Below are 22,681 nucleotides of genomic sequence, written 5' to 3' on the forward strand. Positions count from 1 at the left end.
CAAACATTAAGAACGGTAACAAGCAGAAAGACCCAAGTGAGCATGTTTTAATCCCCCTTTAGAAGGAAGAAGAAAATAATCACTAGAGGCAAAGGGAGGAAGAGGAGAGGGAGAGGGGAAAGGTAATTAAGATTAGACGTGGGGTCTAGGAACAAGCTAGAAGTCCAGTGAGCCAGGGGAATGGATAGCAGCTGGGGTGACAGGAGAGGGTACTCTCAAGAATCAATAGGAGAGACCTTAGCCAAAATGTCAAACATTGGGGAGTGGGAACTCAAAGAGTCTACCTCTAGCAGATAGATAGTGTTTAAAATGGAGGGACTAGATTCCTATACTAACCCACGGTCAAAATTTCTTACCTAGTATTGTTCCTACCTTTAAGAACAAAAATGCAAAAGAGATTGAAGGAAAGGCAGTCCATTGAATGGCCCAACTTGAGGATTCAGCTCATGGAAAGAGCAGCAAAGCATGACACTATTATTGATGTTATAATGTAGGAGCCTGGGATGGCTGTCTCCCGAGAGGCACTATCAGCAGCTGCTGAGACAGAGGCAGATACTTACACCCAACCACTGGTCTGAGGTTGTGGATTCCTACCGATATATTAGGGGACTAATTGAAGAGGCTGAAGAGGAAAACAACCCCATAGGAAGACCAATAGTATCAACTAACTCAGATGCCAGGGAGCTAATAGAAATGGAGCCAACAACCAGAAGCAAACATGGGTCTTTCTGAGGCCCCTGGCATATATATATATATATATATATATATATATATATATATATATATATATATATATATATATATATATATATATGCCTATTCTGGCCTCAGTGGTTGAAGATGTGTTTAATCCTCAAGAGAATTGAGCTTCAGAGAAAAGGAAGACTTAGAGGAGTACCCTCTGATAGGCAAGGGAGAGGAGGAATGAAATGAGGAACTGTTGTAAGGCAGATGGGAACAATCACTGGGACATAAATGAAACCTCAAGGATCAACACAAACCACATATTTTCCTATAAAATTCAGAACCCAAGGATTCTTCTAAAAAAACTACCATAAAATATGTACTATTTATCTAAAATTTAAAATACTGTTACAAGCTTATGCAAATGAATATTTTCCGAGTGTAAAATAATGTATTGACCATGAAATTTGTTTTGTTGTAAAATAATTTATAAATAACTTAAAAATTAATGTTTAATGTTTGTTTTTAATAAAGCCTAGTACCAGGAATGACGGTTCTTTGGCATTTCATTTACAAAGTGTAGAAATGAATATTTTTTATCTGCCCATCCCAACAGGTGTTCTTAAATGAATCAAATTTTCACTTCTTTCATATTCCATCACTCAGAGTTTAATCGCTTTAAATTCTTTCGTGGATCCCCTCGGGCAGCAATGGATTCTCCCAGTTACATGCACCCTGCAAGGTGGCCTCAGTTGGAAAATCAAGGCAAACACAGCTGAGGACACAGATGTCATTCTAATAGTGACTACAGACTAGAGCATGTATGCATGGTATAAAAATCACACTCCAGACATGCTATGATGCAGGCCTCTTGCAATTCAGAATGGAGGAATTTTAATTATATAAAGTGAAAAGTCAAAACTTGTGGGAGTTCCGGTTTATCAATTTAGCCCTTTATGTGGACAGTGCGTATTTGCTGTTTTAGTGTACATAACCACTCCTAAGCTCAGGGAGTTACTATTGTGATCCAGATGTTTGCATTATATTAAGTCTGCTTTTATTTATTTAATTTTTTTTTACAGGAGACTACAACATGGTTAGAATGTCTTAGCAGTAAGCCTACTTTTTATTTATAATATTCCTAGTCAACATAAACAATCTAGGCATAAAATGCAAGCATTTTTAAAAATATTTTCTAATATCAACATTAATGGGTTAATTGCTAGTTTTACTTAGCATAAATAATATTTAAATTCCTGTATATAATTTTGTGTAGTAAAAAAAAGTTAGCACATTTATTTACAAGAAACTTCTTGATAGTCTACAAACTACAGTCTTTTCCAGAAAATACAAATATGAGGGGGATAGAGGCACATTAATTTCCCTTTTAAATGTGTTATTTACATGAAACAATAAAATGCTGGTATTTTCTGCCCATATCAAAATGAGTATATTATTAGGGGGAAAGTCATTTTTATAAGATGAACCACTTGGCCATGCTATGGTAAAATTTAAATTTTTATGTTCTAAAGGTATTGAAAAAAAGAATTAAAATTGGTCCTTTATAATTTTCATTTCTTTCATTATTAAAAAAAGAGGGATACATATATAGATTTTAAAGGAATTTTGGCATGACATTATATGAATATTTTTGTCAGTACTTAATTCATTTAGAAGTTTGATATCATGCATTGGAATCCCACTAGTTACCATAAGCATAAAATACATGTAGGACAGAACTTTACATGGAAACAGATTTTTTGGTGAGTATAGATTAAGCATAATTATCTGTAAATACCAAAAATTGCCACAAGGCAATTATCTTAGCCCTTGGATTGCTGATGATTTAAGGTCCAAGTGGACCACACTCTGAAAAGGTGCTACACATTGTTTTGCTAAGAAGGACAAAGGCTTTCATATATTTGGCATTGGTTTTTCTTGAGCTTCATAGAGCCTGTAAATGTTTCTGAGGTGTTCAGAGCTTTCTGGAGTTAGTATCCAATAATCAGTGACTGCATATTATGTTTGTACTTTTGTGACTGGGTTACCTCACTCAAGATGATATTCTCTAGATGCATCCATTTTCTTAAGAATTTTATAAGGTCATTGTCTCTGATAGCTGAGTAGTACTCCATTGTATAAATATACCACAATTTTTGTATCCGTTCATCTACTGAAGGACATCTGGGTTCTTTCCAGCTTCTGGCTATTATAAATAGGGCTGCTGTGAACATTGTAGTGCATGTGTCTTTTGTTGTATGTTGAGCTTCTCTGGAGAATATGCCCAGAAGTGGAATAACTAGGTCTTCAGGTGGTATTATGTCCAAATTTCTGAGGAACTGCCAGACTGATTTCCAGAGTGATTGTACCAGTTTACAAACCCACCAACAGTAGAGGAGTGTTCCTCTTTCTCCGCATCCTCACCAGCATCTGATCTCATCTGAGTTTTTAATCTTAGCCATTCTGATTGCTGTGAGGTGGAATCTCAGTGTTGTTTTAATTTCCATTTTCCTTATGAGTAGGGATGTCAAACAATTTCTTAGATGCTTCTCAGCCATTACATATTCCTAAAGTGAGATGTTTTTGTTTAGCTCTGTATCCCATTTTTAATAGGATTGTTTGATTCTCTGGTGTCAAACTTCTTAAATTCTTTGTATACTTTGGGTATAAGGCCTCCATCAGATGTGGGGTTGGTAAAGATCTTTTCCCAATCTTTTGGATACTATTTTGTTTTCTTGACAGTGTCCTTAGCCTTACAGAAACTTTACAATCATATTCAGTCCAATTTCTTGATCTTTGATCTTAGAGCTCAAGACATTGGTGTTCTGTTCAGGAAATTTTCCACGGTGCCTAAGTGTCCTAAGGTTTTCCATATTTTGTCTTTTAATAGTTTCAGTGTACTTGGTTTATGTGGAGATCATTAATACACTTGCAATTGAGCTTGGTACAAGGAGATAAGAAAGGGTCTATTTTCATTCTTCTGTATGCTGAGTGCCAGTTGAAACAAAACCATTTGTTGAAGAGGCTGTCCCTTTTCTGTTGATTGTTTTCAGATCCTTTGTCAAAATCAAATGACTATATGTATGTGGATTCACTTGTGGACCTTCTATTCTATTCCACTGATCAATGTACCTATTTCTGTACTAGTACCATGCGGTTTTTAACACAATTGCATTGTAATATAGCTTAAAGTCAAAGATGGTGATTCCCACAGATATTTTCTTGTTGTTGAGGATGGATTTCGATATTCTAGGTTTTTTGTTGTTCCAGATGAATTTGCACATTGCTATTTCCAGGTCTATGAAAAATTGAGTTAGAATTTTGATGTGGATTGCATTGAATCTGTAGATTGCATTTTGTAAGATGGCTATTTTTACCACATTGATCCTTGCAATCCATGATAATGGGAGATCTTTCCACTTTCTGAGATCTTCCTTAATTTCCTTCTTCAGAGCTTTGAAGTTCTTGTCATATAGGTCTGTCACTTGATTAGTAAGGGTCACACCAAGGTATTTCATATTGTTTGTGACTATTGTGAAGGGTATCATTTCCCTAATTTCTTTCTACAAGTTTGTTCTTTGAGTAGAGATAGGTTACTGATTTGTTTGAGTTAATTTTATATCCAGCCACTTTGCTGATTTTTTTTTTTATCAGCTGTAGAATTTCTATGGTGGAATTTTTGGAGTCACATACGTATACTATTTTTTCATGTGCAAATAGTTATGGTTTTAATTTTTCCTTCCTAATTTGTATTGCTTTGATTTTGTTTTGGTGTCTAATTGCTCTGGCCAGGTATTCCAGTATGATATTGAATATGTAGGGGGAGAAAGGGCAGCCATGTCTGGTCCTGATTGGAGTGGGATTGCTTCAAGTTTCTCCCCACTAAGTTTGATGTTGGATATTAGTTTGGTGTATATTTCTTTCATTATGTTTAGGTATGCATCTTAGATTCCTGTTCTTTTCAAGACTTTTAACATAAATTGGTGTTGAATTTTGTCGAATGCTTTCTCAGCATTGAGTGAGATGACCATGTGTTTTTTTTTTTCATTGAAATTTTATATGGTTGATTACTTTGATAGATTTCCATATATTAAACCATCCCTGCATCCCAGGGATGAAGCCTACTTGGTCATGGTGAATGATCGTTTTGATGTGTTCTTGGATTCAGTTTGCAAGGAATTATTTGAGTATATTTGCATCAATATTCATAAGGGGGATTCACCCAAAGTTCTCTTTTCTTGTAGAGTCTTTGTTTGATTTATGAACTAGAGTTATTGTGGCCTCAAAAACTGAGTTAGGTAGTGTTCCATCAAATTCTATTTTGTGGAATAGTTTGGAGACTATTGGTAATTGGTCATCAATAAATGTTTGATAGAATTCTGCCCTGAACCCATCTGGACCTGGGCTTTTTATGGTTGGGAGGCTTTTGATGGCTGCTTCTATTTCTTTAGGTGTTATTGGGTTATTTATATGGTTTACCTGGTCTTGGTTTAATTTTAGTATCTGGTATCTGTCTAGGAAGTCATCTACTTCCTCCAGATTTTTCAGCTTTGTCGAGTATAGGCTTTTGTAATAGGCTCTCATCATTTCTTATATTTCCTCAGTTTCAGGTTTTTATGTCTCCACTTTCCTTTCTAATTTTGTTTATTTAGATACACCCTCTTTGCCCTCTAGTTAGTCTGGCTAAGGGTTTATCAATCTTGTTAATTTTCTCAAAGAACAAGCTTTTGGTTTTGTTGATTTATCTAATGTCTCTTTTTGTTTATATTTGGTCAATTTCTGTCTGAGTATGATTATTTCTTGCCATCTACTCCCATTGGGTGTATCTACTTATTTTTATTCTAGAGCTTTCAAGAGTGATGTCAAGTTGTTAGTGTATGCTTTCTCTAGTTTCTTTTTGGAAGCACTCAGAGCTTTGAGTTTTCCACTCTGTGCTGCTTTCATTGCATCCCATAGGTTTGGGTATGTTGTGTTATCGTTTTCGTTGAATTCTAGAAAGTCCTTAATTTCTTTCTTTATTTCTTCTTTGACCCTGCTATCCTTTAACAGAGTGTTGTTTAGTTTCCATGTGTATATGGAATTTTTGTTTCCTTTGTTGTTATTAAAGACCAGCCTTAGACCATGGTGGTCTGATAGGATGCATGGGAGTATTTCAATTTTCTTATATCTATTGAGGCTTGTTTTGTGACTGATTATATGGTCAATTTTGGAGAAGATGTCGTGAGGTGCTGAGACGAAGGTGTATTTTTTAATTTTAGGATGAAATGTTCTGTAGATGTCTATTAATACCAATTGGTTCATAACCTCTGCTAGTTTCACTGCCTCCTTGTTCAGTTTTAGTTTCCAAGATATGTCCCTTGATGAGAGTTGGGTGTTGTGGTCTCCCACTCTTATTGTGTGGAGTGCAATGTATTTTTGAGCCTTAGCAGGGTTTCTTTTATGAATATGTGTGCTTTTGTATTTGGAGCATATATGGTAAGGATTGAGAGTTTTTTCTGACAAATTTTCCCTGTAATAAGTAAAAAGTGTTCTTCCTTATCTTTTTTGAAAACTTTTGGTTGAAAATTTATTTTATTCCATATTAGAATGTCTACTCCAGCTTGTTTGTTGGGGCCGTTTTCTTGGAAGTTTTTTTCCTAACCGTTTACTCTGAGATAGTGTCTGTCTTTGTCTTTTAGATGAGTTTCCTGTATGCAGCAAAATGCTGGATTCTTTTTATGTATCCAGTCTCATAGACTATGTCTTTTTATTGGGGAATTGAGTGCATTTATGTTAACAGATATTAAGAAATAGTGCTTCCTGTTTCCTACTATTTTTGCTTTTAGAGGTAGAATTGTGTCTGTGTGTCTTTCTTCTTTTGGTTTTCTTGCTTAGGTATTTTCTTGTTTTTACTTGGATGTAGTTTCCCTCATTGTATTTGGATTTCCACCTATAATTCGTTGTAGTGCTGGGTTTGTGGTTGGAAATTGTGTAAATTTAGTTTGGTCCCTGAATATCTTGATCTCTCCATCTATGGTGATTGAGAGTTTTTGCTGGGTATAGCAGCTTGGGCTGACACCTGTGTTCTCTTATGGTCTGCATGATTTCTCTCCAAATCTTCTGGCTTTCATAGTTACTGTTGTGAAATCCGCGTGATTCTAAATGGTCTGCCTTTATATTTTACATGACCTTTCCTCCTTAATGCTTTTAGTATTCTTTCTTTGCTTTGGGCACTTGTCATTCTGACTATTATGTGTCCGGAGGAATATCTTTACTGGTCCACTCTATTTGGGGTTCTGTAGGCTTTTTTTAAGCCCATGGTCATTTCATTATAAAGTTTAGGGAAGCTTCTGTGATTTTGTTGAAGATATTTACTGTGCCTCTTATTTGATATTCTTCCCCCTCTTCTATTCCTATTATCCTTAGATTTGGTCTTCTCATTGTGTCCTGGATCTCCTGGACATTTTGGGTTAAGAGCTTTTTGGTGTTTGCTTGTTCTCTGACTGTTTCGTTTATGTTTTCAATGTTGTCTTCGATCCCTGAGATTCTCTCTTCCATTTTTTTAGTCTGTTGGAAATGCTTACATCTGTGACTCCTGATTTTTTTTTTTTTTTTTTTTTTTTTTTTTTTTTTTTTTTTTTTGGTTTTGCACTACCAGGGTTGTCTCTTTTACTGTTTTCTTTATTGTTTCTTTTTCCATTTTCAATTCCTTTATCTCTTTGGTTCCGTTTATCTGTTATTATTTGAATGTTTTTTGTGTTTCCTCTTTAAGAGCTTCTATTTGTTTATGGTTGTCCTCCTGTACTTGTTTAAGGGAGTCATTCATGCTCTTCTCAAAAATCTCAATCATCATCTTGAGATATGTTTCCAGGTCTGAGTCTTCTTTTTCTGGAGTGTTTGGCTTTCCACTGCTTGCTGTGATGGGTGAGCTGGGTTCTGATGTTGCAGGGTTGGGTTGTCTTGTTTTCTATTGATTAGGTTCTTTTGCTTTTCTTTTGCCATCTTGTTGTCTGTGATTATATGTGTTCTTGTAATTATTGGTTCCTCATGTCAGGTATCTCCAGTGGAACTGAGGTCCGTGCAGTCTCACCAGGCCCTGTGTTCCCTGGATCTCTGCTGTTCCATGTGGTAAATGGACTGAGTGTTTGATCTGCATGCAAGGGGTTTCTGGGCCGATACTGAATCCCTATGGCAGAGTTATTGCTCCAGTGAACCAAGCAGAGGGAGGCATTTTTAGAGTTCTTCCCCTTGCCCTCTCTTTGCCTTGGCTACTCACAGTGAAGTCTCACTAGGCCTGTGTCCCTGGATCTCTGCTGTTCCTAATTTTCATTTTTTTGAAGATTCTAGATAATTATTATTACAGAGTTAAAGGTGGAAATCCTAATTTTTGTGGTTCATTATCCATTTAGAGTGAATCAGGATCATACATTAGTTGCTTGCTTCCTGGGAATAAAAAAAAATTAAATGAATTTGTTTTCTTTGCCTTACATGCTTGTTACACAATACTTACTCAAATATCTCTAAGAAGAATGGAAGGTAGTCATGGGTGGCATACTTAATTTGAATGCTATAAAAGATTTAATCAATGGTAATTGAATTTTCATGTCTTGTGCTTGTCAAAGCAAAGGCCAGATGATCAATCACTTATTGGTTGTTGCTGCTCTCAGAAAATTTCAACAACTTATACACAGTAAACACTCAAGGGCAAATGCTTCATTCCTTCATCAAATAATTGTGAATTTTTATGCAAGGTTAGTCATTTGTATATATTTGTATTTTATTTTTCTGTGTTGAGGATAAAGCCATGAAGCCTGCCACATAATAGAAAAACAGAAGTACAATCTATTTCCACATGCAGTTAGTTCCTAATCACACTAGATTATGCATAAAACAGATCAATGATAGAGTTGTAGTTATACTAATAATAACAAATTTGCTCCTAAGCTTTCATTCTGTAGAAAAATAAATGACCAAAGGAATAGCCCTTCAGCTTTAGTGGTCTGCAGATTGTTTTGAGTTCCATAACTTCAGAAGCAAAATTTTTTTTAAATGATTCAACAGCATTCCTGACTACAATGCATCACTACAATCTCTGTATATGAAAATAGTCTGTGCTTATCTTCTTTTCTCCCTCTTTTTTTAGATAATATATCTTTATCTATTATGTTACCTAGCTTCTCTGAGAACAAGAAAACTTGTAGTAGAATTAGATTTTTCAAGACCCGGTTCAATAAGGGTTATCAAATACTTTGATCCCCATTCTAGTTCAACATCCAAAGCTAGTGGAAAGGGATGGAGAGCTGTTTAGAAGTAATTCTTTGGGGTGACTCCAACCCATTTTTAAGATACCAGCAGCTCAATTCAGTAGTGTTGGAATACCAAACACAATTCTGCAGTGCTGGCATGATCTATCAGAAAGAGTCAGGCCTCCACCGAATTGGTTGGAGTCAGAAAGAGCAGCTAGAACCATCTGTGACACTAGAAGTTTTCTGCTATATCTCTCTCAACGAAGTGAATATCAGCAAAGAAATAAGACTAACACAGAAAATTCTTTGTATCATTCACATTTCACATATTCATTCAATCATATATTTATCTGTATTTACTCATACAAATGCTACTATCTCACAGAAGCTAATTATACAGTCTTTATATTTTATATACATTTTATATCTCTATACACTTAATGGTCTTAGAGAAAAATCGTAGGGTATTTATGTTAACAGCACAATGGATTTATACATTCAAACTAGTAATTGATTGATAATTTTAACAGACACATCATTTTATATGTATCATTTTTTCATTGTTTAGTTATAGCTTCTTGATATAATAATAATAATAATAATAATAATAATAATAATAATAATAATAATAAACTAGACATTTCTTTTTTTAGTTAGTTTCATTACTCTCCCTTCTTAGTTTTGTTTTTTATAGTGTTGGATGAAATACCAAGCAAATTTCTTTACAAGTACATTTGCATCATCTTGCTTTAAGATACCTACATAAGGGTTAATAAGATGGCTCATCTGGTAAAAGTACTTAGTTCCCAATATCTATCGCTATATCACATAGTCCTTTAGGATCAGTGAGAAACACATGTATTATATCAGCAAAAATATAAAAAGAATCTCCCTGCTTAAGGTACAATCTTAAGTAAAATACAACTGCATTACAAAACCCACTGCTCCAATGACAAAAAGCGATGCACAGGAATGTAATCTCAAAACAGAGATAGTTTTTGTCTATGGGATGATATAAGCTCAAACACAAGATCCACAGTAGAAAGAGAGTACTAGCTTCTGAAAGTTGCCCTCTGACTCCCACTTGCAAATACACACACACACACACACACACACACACTAATAACAATAATTCATAATGATAATAATAAAAATTTTTAAAGTAACCTAGAGTACTAAATGTTTGAGGATGATTTTAGGATCAGCTCATGTGAAACATATATAAAGCAACTGAAATTTTAATAGTAGCACAAAATGCTGTAGGTGATGGGTTATATTCTTCTAGCTACTGAGTGTCTAAACTTTCATGTCTTAATTTTCTTTTAAAAAAAGTTTTGAGATTATAATTAAATCATTTCCCTCTCATTTCCTACCTCAAGCCCCTCCCATATATATCCTGTTGCTCTGTTTCAAAATTCATGGCTTATTTTTTTTAATTATTGTTTTATGTCTGTGTCTGTCTGTCTGTCTGTCTGTCTATTTATCTCTTTCTCCTTGTGTGGGATAGTTTATTGAGCATTTAGCCCAGGACTAGTCAACTAGGATAATTGTCCAGATTTGAGTAAGGAAAAGTGATCCTGAGTTAAGATCCTACAGGGTTTTTGAGCCCTAAATCCACAAACATCTGTGTCAAGTTATTTCACCAATTAGAATTTAGGAATAGACATATTATCTTAAAACATGTTTTTGTGATGTTTATCCTTCTCCCATTTGTTGGGATATTCAATTATGGCAGGGGACTTGTATTGTCTCATATTTATGTTCTACCTTGTTTACCAGGATGAGACTTGTAGAATATTCATGTCTTAACTTACCAAACAGAAAGTCAGTTACTCACACACGTCTCTGCCAAGCAGGATGTCAGTTCCCAAAGAGGTTTTGGGAGCTTAAACTTTAGTAAACCACTATTTAAAATGGAAGTCTTATTCATATAGTTTCTTATATTGGTACAGGTGTACTCTTATGTTGGGGTCTATTCTAGGGGCTGCTTATAAAGTGAATACCACAAAAGTGTCTACATACATGCAGAAAGTACTGTTGGGTAGTTGGTTCAGATCCAAGCTTGTTGTAGGTAACTATATAAAATAATTTTACTGGCTTTCTGTCATAATTGCTTTCCAAGGGCACAAAACATAACAAAGTATGTAATCAACTTTGGCATTAGGAAGTTTCCTAGCAACAGCAGACAACAGAAACATATATTTTTAAAAGGTAACAAGAACTTAGGCCTTAACATTTTACCTAGGTCTTAACATTTCATTTTACCCTTAATAGTTTACCCAGGTTCAGACACTCAACTTGCAGTAGTGGTGGTTTGCTATGCAGTATGTTAAAGCTAGATATTTTGGACGTCCTTACATTTAAATATTTGTCTCCAATTTTAAGTTCTCCCTAGAATGTGTTCTCTGTCAAGTCTTTCCCTTAAGCCTAAAAATTTGTGTGTTGCAATTTATCTAGGGCTTACAGTTTACTTCCAAAGAGAAGTATCTGCTCAGAATTCATATGACCATGCTTGAAAAAGAGCTTGCTTGGTGTTTCTGAAATGCTTTTCATTCAGTTTTAAAGAATTATGGTCATTTATCTCCCCTGTGATTTACACTCTGCGACTGCTTTCAAATGTCTCTCTTTTTTTTTCAGCACAGTTTCTATAAACAACTCAGCCATTATTTTACGTCATAAATTTAGTAATTTAAGATTAGTAAATAAGAAAAATGGGCAAAAAGATTAAGGGAAGATTCTGCAAACTATAATATTTTGAAATAAACTACTAAAAGATACCGACAGTTGAATTTCAAAGGGGCAAACAGCAGTTGTTAGTACCTGAAGAACTTTATAGATAAGTGCCTCTCTCCACAACATCAAAAAGCTTCATTTTACAGTTGAGGGTGATATGCATGGAGGCCAACCACTGGTCAATATGCAGAGAGAAGAGGTAGAATGCTCAGACCTAAATGAGGAATTTATGTCACATTCCCTGTTTTCAAGGATCAGTAATTACTGCAGAAGTGTGTGCATAATAATTGAAATGTAGTAGTGAGTGAAGATCAGGACTGAGTGGTGAATGATCATAAGAAAATGCTGTTTTCTCCACACAGCAGGATGTTGTCATATACGGATTCAGAGCAGATGAAAGAGCATGTACAAGAATTTTACAGGCTCAGGCCAGACATATTCTAGCATGAAGTTCCACCCTTTGCTAATGAGTTTTTGATATCTTTTAGAAGAGGAACAGTCTGTTTTCTTTAAAAGTTCACCTACAGGATACACAACTGTTGTATGATATTTGATCATATTGTAAGCCCGGAGATTGTGTTATTTTCTGAAAACTTTGTTTCCAATTGTGCTGTGGCTCAGCCCTTAGTACACACCTTTAATCACAACAATGAAGGTAAAAGTACTTTGTCTATGTAAAGACTCAAATTTAAAAGTAAAGTCCACTTGGGGGGCAGACAAAGTTTCAAATCAGAGAAATATTTAACAGAATATTATATGTCCAACAAGGAGAGAGAGAGAGAGAGAGAGAGAGAGAGAGAGAGAGAGAGAGAGAGAGAGAGAGAGAGAGAGCTACTTAAGATAGAGCAATTTAGAAAATGATGAAAAGAAGGAGGATAGAATTTTTACTGGGACAGTGATACTGAGACAGGTTGTAGAAAGATAAGCTAGGCACAGATAAAGACAAAATAACCCAGAGAATGAGAAGGAACCAGAAGATTAAAGCAGATTGCCAGTGTCAGTTTGAGGCCAAGTAGAGTAATTGAGGAGAAGCTTGGAGAAGTTGCATAAAAGCAGGTTGGAGAGGAGTTTGTTCCAGAAGAGCTGAGTTGACCAGCCAGCCAGAGCCCAAAAATTACTAGAAAAGATGAGCTTATTAAACAGTAAGTCTTACAGGCTGAAATAGTGTAAGCTTGGATAAGATTATATAAAGGTTAGAAGCTCCAGAACTAGGCTTAAGTTAGCAGACAGATGCATTAAGACCAAGATATGACAATTATTCAGGCAAATAAAAAAGACGTTTACATACCACACTCCACTGAAGGGTATGGAAGAGGTTGGAAAAATCAGGGCAGAGTAGGGAAAGGCTGTACATATGATCAAAATACAAGGTACAAGTTTCTTAACAAAATGATAAAACAGAGGCTGTTTTAGGAACATAGAGCTTTTCATGTAACACAGGTCCTAGGTTTAATTCCTCACTAATAAATAATAATAATAATAATAATAATAATAATAATAATAATAATGACTAATACAGTCTGATATAAATGTAGCTATTTTGTAGGTGACCTCCATGTTGCTCATGAAGTGAAATGAAGTTTATTTACATTTTGAGAGTTACAACTCCTATTGGCTGGGGTCCAAAAATCCATTTAATCATGTTCTCATTAATTTCACCCATAAAGAGAGGGCACTTCAGAATGGGAGATAAAAATCAAAGCCTACTGGGGGTAAGGATCTTCGGAGTCTTACATGCAGACATATGAATTTCCATGGAATTCTGGAAATCCAATTAACAGAATACAAACAATAAAAAATTTCACAAAAGGGTATCATTTAATCTCTTCAGAGGATGCCTGATGGGTATCCTCACTCTATGCATCCACACTGAAGAACTAATGCTTTCTTTGACTTCTGTATTTTGGTCCAGTTGGTTCTGATCTTGGCTTTCCATTTGGGAGAAGTTTTAATTTTATTCAACCACTTTAATTCAGGTCCTCATAGTAAATTTAAGAGAGAACACATTACATCCATTGTTTTGTCTGTTTTCCTAGATGCAGGTATAGGTGGAGCTGCAAGAATGGGAGTCACATCCTTAGGCACCGATTACAACTCCTTGCTGGAAGCAGTTGATGGAGACTTCCAAAGATTTTAAAAGTCAAAGACAACTCTAGAAAAGTCTGTTTCCTTTCTAGATGAAATAATGTTTAAAAATGAAAGGGACTTGTCTCTGCTCTTCCTTAAGCAAGAAGAACTATGTGTGGTTACCCTTAAAGAAAATTGTTATATATATGACAACTATATGCGGGTCCAATCAAGGAAAAAAAAAGTTAAAGACATACAGCTAGAGAAACAACAATCTCAAGGATGGTGTAAAAGTTTGTAAGGTGGGTCTCCCTGGCTAACAATCCTGATATTCCCTTTGTGTAGCCCACTCATTTTATTATTCATTTTATTCACTTGTGGGTACTGTATCCTTAATAAATGAGTTAACTTTGTCAGAGTCTGAGTCAATACTGTACAGCTCTTGGTCCTTATGTCTCAATATCAACCATTAGAACTTAAGACCATAGATACTGAGGTCCTAGGATTGGACCCTCTCAGGTATTTCTGAAAGAAAGAATGAAGGACTCAGCTTAACATTACAAAGTCCACTTTGCTTTCAGACTCCATTTTATGATTAACTCATCCTCTACATGAACCGAGCTACCGGGAAACTCCAATTTGTTCCAGGATCCATGTTACCCTGGTAACAATCACAATTCTCCTGGACAAAGAGCCATTCCACTCCTATCAATAACCAATCAGTTCTTAAGGATTTACTACTTAATGTTTAAAACAGATTGGTTAAGCTAGCTATCATTGTTTATACCAAGCTGAAATCACTACTAGCCAATAAAAGTGTGCCAAGCAAATCTCAACCAATCATGTAACTACCAAGTTAGAAAGTCTCGCACTCTGTGATCAGGACTTTCTGGACCTTCCACACTTTCAACTGCACTGGAGAAGTTGAAAGGTCTCAGCTTGAGCTTGAAGAAAGACTCTTTGCTTTTCATACAAGTTGGACTCCTGATGGTCTCTGGTGGTCTTGCTGTTACTTCAGACTCCTGGAAATTTCTTGTTCACTATCTCTATAGCACCCCTCTTACTTCATCGAGGAGCAATCATCTTAAAGATTAGTTGATAGTGCTTTGTATATTTAGTCAAAAATATTGTACAACTTTCCTTCTTGCCTCTTAAACTTGTGGACCTGATTCTCCTATAAAAAGCTGAAAACAGTCTGGTACCACAATTCAGCTCTCAAGTCCATTTTTGTAGTCCTGAGTAGTCAGCCCCAATCCAGCATCCAAAAGTTTTCATCATATCTGATACTGGTGTCTAAGTGGTCAGTGTGTGGCGAATGCTGGAACCTAATGATGGTAATGACAATAATGATACTGATGATGATACTGATAATAATGAAGCACCTAATAACATTAACTAGACCTCACCAGTGTTTACACATGAAGAACTAGGATTCCTTCTATGCCATCTCTTAAGATTCCCATTATGAACTTAAAATGTTCTGAGATAAATCTTAGGTATGTTCGCAAAATTACCATAACCAAGTAACTAAAACTAGAGAAACATCCCAATATCTCCTGTATTAAGCTATTCTGCAATATCTTTCAATCTATCTATCTACCTATCATATATCTTTCTCTTTTTGTTTCTGAGACACAGTTTTATGTATTCTTTGCTTACCTCGTTGAATTTTATCCCTGTCTCTGCCTCTGCCTCTGCCCCTACACCTGCCCCTGCCCCTACTCCTACCCCTACCCCTGCCTCTGCCCCAACCCCTTCCTGGCTCCAGGAGTGCTGGGATTCTAGGTATACATGAGCATATTCAGATCTCGTTTTATGTTACATTTTGGTGATTCTAGGTTGTCTGTGCATTGTGCCTCATTTGGATATAGTGTCTATGCCTACAGGATAAAGAAGAACATGGAAGTACAGGGGATGATTTATTCTTATGTAAAATTAACACCATTACTTTTGATTTAGAAGAGTACTATTACTTTAGTGTTAATGATACGATTCTGTATCTGTAATGATACGGTACGAAAATTAACTTGGCCGAATCAGTTTTGCTTATAGTTTAAAATTATAAAGTGAATTAGAATTTTTGAAACATAAAATAACTTTAAAATGTAAGGAAGTAATATGAAGAACAAGTCTAAATATTAAAGTATTATTTAATTTCTGACCATGTATCACAATTGCAGTATGATAAGCCTTAGAATCTGCATTTTTGGTCCTAGAAACCAGTGTAAAATAATATTTAAATACATTTTTAAGTTTGCAAGCATTTGCTCAAGGCTCATTAATTTTCATTTAAAAGAATTATAAATGATCCATTAGGACATTAGTAGAACAATAAATGTAAATAAATGTAGAACAATTCAAATGTCCTATTTTTGCAACACATTGGTTCCAAAAACAAATAAACATAGTAAATAGCTTCAACATGGAACAGAACAATGTATTTTGGAAAAAAAAAAACTGAGTATAATGAGCTTTATTATATAATTTTGTAAACAAAAACACAATGTTTTATTCATATTTTTTTTTGGACAAATGAGGCAGAGATTCAACACTAAATTTAAAGAAAATTTGTCTGCTTAGGGCACAATCTTTTTATAAACATATATATATGTGTGTGTGTGTGTGTGTGTGTGTGTGTGTGGTTGTGTGTAATTATTTATAATCATATATATGATTATAATTATATAATTAATATATGTTTTAATTGTTAATTTTATATTTTTACAATCTAGTTGTCACCCCCTTTCTGGTCTGCCCTTCCACAGTTTCTCATCTCATTTCTCCTCTCTCTGTCACCAAGAGGATATACCCCACTCAGGCCAGATCTTCTTAATTCCTGGGCCCTCAAGTCTCTTGAGGGTTACCCTAATCTTCTCCCACAGAAGCCAGACCAGGCAATCCTCAGCTGTATATATGTTAGGGGCCTTGAACCAGCTTATATAGGCTGTTTGATTGGTGGCTCAATTTCTACAACATCTCAGGGGTCAGTGTTATTTGAAACTGCAGGTCTTCCTATGGAGTCCAAGGGCACAACCTTAAGTAAAACACAGCTGAACACAAAACTCCACTGCAACAATTGCAAAATGCAATACAAAGGCATATAATTTTGAAACAAAAATTTCCTATAATAACGGAATGCATTTCTAAAAGGTGATATGGGAAATGATAGCTTTATGTTTATTTTCATTCTACATTTCTTATCTTGATGACTTTCTAGTGTGTGTTATTACTATGTAGTATAGGTTAAGATGTAATTTTAATATCACAGGGTCCTGTGAGATGATTATAATGTAAACTTCTTGAGCAAAGGATTTTATAGAAGAGGACATATACACCCCCTCCTTTGCCTACTTTGTTATATTCTAGAGCCTGCTTTGCATTTCTAGAGAACTCAGGTTTTCTTTACTCTAACATATTAGTATGACTCTTCCTTTTATCTAACAAATATAGACTAATATAGACCAATAAAATCTATGTTTTTCAAGTCATTTAATTCCCAAGCTGCCATTTTTATTGAAGTCAAACGTCTTAACAGTCCAGTGTACTATATAGGTTTTTGTTTCATTTTCATTTTCATGGCACTTCAGTTAATGTTTATGGTCTTCATGCTCTAAGTAGACTAATGGCAGGCTGTGTGAGACCAACTCATTATACTTTCTTTCTATTTGGAACATATCTTCTTTACTAGGCTTTTGAATACATTACTTTCTTTTTCATGGATTTCTCCCATATTTCTGCTTATTTTCTACTAATATATGTTGATTTCAAGACACTCTTTTGCAATATTGTATGCTATCTCTATCTTTCTTTTCCATATGCCATTACTGTGTCTAGATAGTACAAATGATGGGTAAAATTTTCCTAAACAATCAGTCATTTCTTTTGTGGTCATGTTGCATGTGCCTCTTAGCTCAGATGAGGATTTGATTCACTTGTTTTTCATAAGGCATGCCTCTCATTTTGTTCCCTCCTGGTAGAAGAAGGAAGAGAACATGGATAGCTAGATATCAATACTTAACAATTTCTGCCCAAAGAGGCAAACATTTTGGTTATATAAGTTTTACTAGCCAAAGTGACTTGGAAACTAGCATCAAAGGAGACACATATGTATGACTTTATTATATGCATTAAGGGAGCCAAGACTGGAAGGTCAGCTCCAATGTTCATTACTTGACCATTACAGTCCCTAATAATAACTTGCAAATCATCTATCTAAACTCATATCTTTTAAAATTTATAATCATGAATATCATTGTTTAAATATTTAAATCTTGAACCCAACTCACTAGAACCTAACAAATTACTAAATCACTTCAGTTGATTATGTTCGACACACACAAGTCAAACTATTAAAGGTTATTTATTATTTACACTTTCTGTATAGGCTGTTCATTAGTGGCACAGAGGCCATTGACCAATTCAGACCAGCTGTATTAACATTGTTAGAATCTACTATTTTTCTCCATGTTAACATGCTGTACAGCTGGAAACATGAAAACAATCCCTGTTTGTTAACTTTTTACATGTTGTCATCTAAACAAACCACCCTTATACTTGCTGTCAATATTATCTACATCATAAATTTAATTATTTATTTTGAAATAATTTTGTTAATTAACACTGAGATAATTTTCAAACTTGTATTATACCAAACCCTTTGATAAGATCCCCAACATTCTGCCTAGCTTTATCTGTGCTCAGTTTTAAATTTAATACTTGAAAGTTGAATATGAGCTGACATAGAGCAAAAAATAGTGAGTGTAGATAATACTTTCATAAGGAAAATTGGACATTGCAGTGCACAACTTTAATTCTAACACTTGGAAGTCAGAGGTCAGGTTGGTCTACAGAACAAGATTCAGGAGAGCCAGAGCTATTATACAAAGAAATACTGTCAAGAAAAAGAAAACAAAAAACAAACATACTAAAAATCAAACCAAACCAATAAAAAAAAAGAGTAGTCAAGGCTTATTTTGTTTCCTGAACCACATACAGCTACTCTGAAATGGGCAAAGACCTAAGGGTTTGAAAAACATGACTCGATTATCCTCCTTACCAGAAATATTTTACTAGATCTTGATCTTCAACTGCAACTCCATCAAGACTGACTCCAGCCCTTTAGTATATAGAATCAGAGATAATTACAAAGGAGGTATGCAAATTCCCTAACTGCTGGGTGAAGGAGTCACCCCTTAGTGTCTCTAACCTGGGGCAACTCAAAACAGGAAGACCAGGTGTGGAGTAGGCTTGTGACTGGGCGAATTAGCATTACAAAGGAGGGCATATTGCTCTCCCAGAGTCAAAGTATGCAAGCTGGCAGTTCAGCTAACCCTAAACAGATGGGAGTTGGTTATAATTTTATCAACAGCATATCAGTTCAGAAATAATTTTGATGATTAGATGGGTTTCACAACCATCAGAAATGCATACATTATGACATTTAATGTTATTTATCTTTTGTTGAGACATATCTGCTCCCTACAGTTTTCCTCTGGTGGATTTAATGAAGAAATTGAGTATCTCTGAATCCAGGTGAGGTGTAATTTGTGGCTAGACAGTAAGCACTGTACTTACTGGGCCAGAAGTCTGAGGACTTACTCTCACATCTTGTTATCAGAGGACTGTTAATTGAGATTTGCTGATACAACTTGTCTCAGTTTTGGAAGACATATTTTTAGATACTCGGCTACTCTGGGAAGGATAAAAAATATAGTCTAACACCCCAAGGACCCCAAGCTAAAGGAGCCTTAACTCCTGAGCTTAAGAACCCCTAAATAACTGAAATTCTAGACCCTTCTCTCTGCCAGTAAGTAGATATAAGCACTCCTTGCTGTTCTGGAGCCTACTTTCTGTGTACAAATGGGTGAAAGGGCATAGGAGAGACCTTTGGATAGGAGAGCCTGGTCTAGTAAGTTATCAGGAGATAAGCTGACTTAAACGCTTATCTGGCTTCTGCAAACTGCTTGCACCATAGAACACCCCTAGGCCCTAGTGACTTATCCTGAATGCCACTGTCACCCCCAATGACTGTGCAAATAAAGACCTCCAAGACTAGGGAACTGATTGGTCCATGGAGTGCGGGCTTAGATAGTTTAACATGATTGATCCATGAAGCATGGGCTTAAATAATTTAAAATGATTGGTTTGTGATTTTTGGGCCTTGTGAACCCTATAAAAGCCATTTTGATCTTGCACTCAGGGTCCACAGTCCTCTACCCCTGCGTGGTGTATGACTGTGGGCCCCAGCACGCTTGGAATAAAAAAATCCTTTTGCAGTTTGCATCAAGACAGCTGCATATCGTGAGTGATTTAGGGTGTGCTCCCTTTGAGGATCTAAAACTCTCTGATTTCTGACAGAGTTGAAGACTAATTCAGCTTCATAGTCTACCTAGGTTAATTAACTTTGAGAAAACATAGTCATTTAGGGTATTTTTAAGTGTTAATAGTTGTACAGGGCTTAAATTTAAAGGTAAAGCTTTTTTCTCTTTTAAGTAAACAGAAAAGGTGATGTGTGGGTTTATATTAAGGTGATATATGATTGGACAGTGAAGAGGTAGGCAAATAAAAAGGCTAGATGAGTGGGTAGAAAGGAAGAGAGATTCCAGAGGCAACATGGAAACCAAGGTGTATGATTCTTTCGACACATCTCTAGCTTGATGAGACTGGTATGATTATTTCTAAGGGTTTCTTTGGATCTAATTTATTTTTATGGATGGGCAGTTTATGTCTTTGTCCACTAGCTATAAGCTTATTGTGTAGAGAATTTGTGAATTGAGAATTTAACTTATAAACCTGTTTGATAAGTTAAATGATATGCATCATGTTTGTGCCAGGCTGTGGAGAATGGGAGATAAGTTCTCGGCTGGTAAAGGAACAGCCAGGGTGAGTTAGATTGCTATGAGTCATGTTTGTAGTGGAGCAATGGAGGAAAGGAACATACTGTGGCAGTCTTATCCACCTGAGACTGAAGCATCAGGGTTGGTAGAGTAAACCTTGCCTAAGTCAATAGAGGTGGCATAGAGCGCTAAGATAGAAATCTCTGTAGTACCAGATGGTTCCAAGGGAGCTGGCAAAGCATGGGCAAAAGGCTAAGCCACTTTTTAATATTTACTGCATCATAAAACAAAAAAGAAAAGAAAATGAAGGAAATGAAAAATAGGTAGGTACAGGACTCAGAATAGACTGTGGTCTTAGTAGTAATGCCTAAACATCTCTTTTTGGTTTGTTAATTCATTTAACTAAAACTATTACTGGAGCCTGAATAGGAGACTATGGTAGGTCGTCATGTTTATTAAAAAACAAAACAACAACAACAAAAAAACCCCAAAATAAATAAATAAATAAATAGATAAAAAACCAAATAGCTTATGGAGATAGTATGTCCTGCAGATCTGATTAGGAAAATTTGATAAGCCTTAAAGTTTAGGGTATTTATCATATGATGAACATTTGCATATAATACCAGAAGTATTAGGTAAAAGGTGCTAATCCTCAGATATAGAGTAGTGACCTTTTGAACATGAGTAAATAATATGTAGGACATAGTGCTTTCAAGTATAAGAAAACATATTCTTTGTAATTATGGAAGAGGTTTATAATGGACATGATTATTAAAATTCTTGACTGATATTGCTAGATTCACTTATATATTACAGGTTAAAGAAAGAAAATAATGAAAAAATAGATAAATAAATGTGAATATATTTATAGTTCCATGTAAGTAACTGAAGATGTATGGGCACCACTGGATTTCCTAACTCTGAGAAAAATAAGAAAAAGAATGGAAACATAAGACATATGATTCTAGCCAAGAAATAAACATAAATAACAGTGAAAAAAGTAAGTTATTTACAGTAGACATGCTAGTGTCTTTTTCCCTTTGGCTTGCTTTACTCTGTAAAAGTACTTATCACTTTCCATTATAATTTAAGAAAAATACAGCAAATTTAATAGACTGAAGTTTTTAGAAAGTAGTTTTTATTGTTAACTAAGGGGAAACCCAAAGCAAAAGATAAGGTTTCAAAAGTTGCAGCTACTATTAAAATAAGTAACAAGTAGGAGTTTTTCCAAGTGCCTAACATTCATAAGCAGGATGAATTAGTAGACCGACAGGTGTTGGGAAATGACAAAAGGAAACAGATTACTGATGGGAATCGAATTACTTAGTCCTCAGTTACATTCTAGGCATAAATAAAGTAAAACAATTAATCTTTTATTTCTGTCATCTGTAAATCTGCCAGGCATTGCATACTCAATAGCATTAATAAATTGCAGTGGAAAGACAGGCTGGCCTAATTTATCTTCTGCTCTGTAATTTCAGAGCCACCATATTTGACAGCTGGAATCACCTTGTTGGATCTGTATGCTATTACATAAGGCATAGTGAGCAGATAGAACCTTTTAACATTTATAAGAAACTGAATTGAGTTCTAATATAAGATTAGTTACTGGGTTGTTCAACACAACCTGTCTGGGATATGTGGAAAGCATTTGGAAAGAGCATTTCCTCTGCTCTCTCTGTTGATTAAGAGATTAGTATATGTAATTATCTTCCATTGCCATTTTGACATGAGAAGAAAATAAATAAAAGGCAAAGAAATAAGCAGAACTATCATTTCAACAAAGACTGTGTAACGTATGCATGCCGGTATCTCTTAAGTATGCTCATTCTTTTAGGACTGCCATGTTAACAGGGGCAGATGAGGACTCTGAACAGTTACTGAAAATAAAAGTAATTCTGAGTTTGGTGATAATTTGTTAAATTAAATAAGTTTGAGGTTTTAACAACTGTACCACTCTACCCTCAATCCAAACCTATGCTGTGCTTCTAGATATTGTGTGTGTGTGTGTGTGTGTGTGTGTGTGAGAGAGAGAGAGAGAGAGAGAGAGAGAGAGAGACAGACAGACAGACAGACAGAAATAGAGAAAGAGAGAGAGGGGGAGAGAGAGACAGACAGACAGACAGAGACAGA

The sequence above is a fragment of the Micromys minutus genome (assembly GCF_963924665.1).
Source record: "Micromys minutus genome assembly, chromosome: 1".
Classification (NCBI taxonomy): Eukaryota; Metazoa; Chordata; class Mammalia; order Rodentia; family Muridae; genus Micromys; species Micromys minutus.